Source organism: Heloderma suspectum, chromosome 10, assembly GCF_057233095.1.
Source record: "Heloderma suspectum isolate Gila_16-S chromosome 10, 16-S_ref, whole genome shotgun sequence".
Classification (NCBI taxonomy): Eukaryota; Metazoa; Chordata; class Lepidosauria; order Squamata; family Helodermatidae; genus Heloderma; species Heloderma suspectum.
In genome coordinates, this window is record NC_139467.1 from 20,679,672 (window position 1) to 20,680,341 (window position 670).

Here is a 670-nt window from a genome sequence, read left to right on the forward strand (position 1 = left end):
CTCTGTCATCACTGCAGTCTCGCTAGACTCCATCTGCAGAGCTGTCTCACACTAGACTCCATCCTGCACACCACCCATCCACCCACCCACCCTTTGTTTGCTTCCTTATCAGTGTCCTGAGCCCCATTTCCTCATTCTTTTTTTTTTTTTAATTTACCCCTAGGGTCCTCCCTGCCCCCATCTACTCCCTGTTCCGATCCAGAAAGATAACCACGGCTGTTCCTAGACGAGATGCTGCAATCGCTGTGCCTCAAAATGTCAAATTTTACTGGGGTGAGGGGGGGGATGTTGCCCAGGTGTCACCATCATCTTCCATTTGTAACCCTCCTGTGGTTTCCCACCAGTATTTCTGCCTTTTTTCTTGCTGTGACTTACAGAGGCCCATGATTATTAACCCATCACACACACACACACACACACACACACCACCCTGTTCCCACAGCCAGACATAAAGTCAGGGCAACCTGCCATGAGAAGGAGGTTGCTGCCATGGAAGGAAAGGCTCCTGGATCTCTCTCTCCCTCCCTCTCTCTCTCTCTCTCTTTCTCTTCTTTTTGACTCTGGACTTCCTTCCACTGAGGAAGTAGGACACTGACCACAGTCTGGATCCCGCCCCTTTGACATCTCCCTTCCCCTTTTCTGAGGCTTCCTGCCGAAAGCTATTTCTATC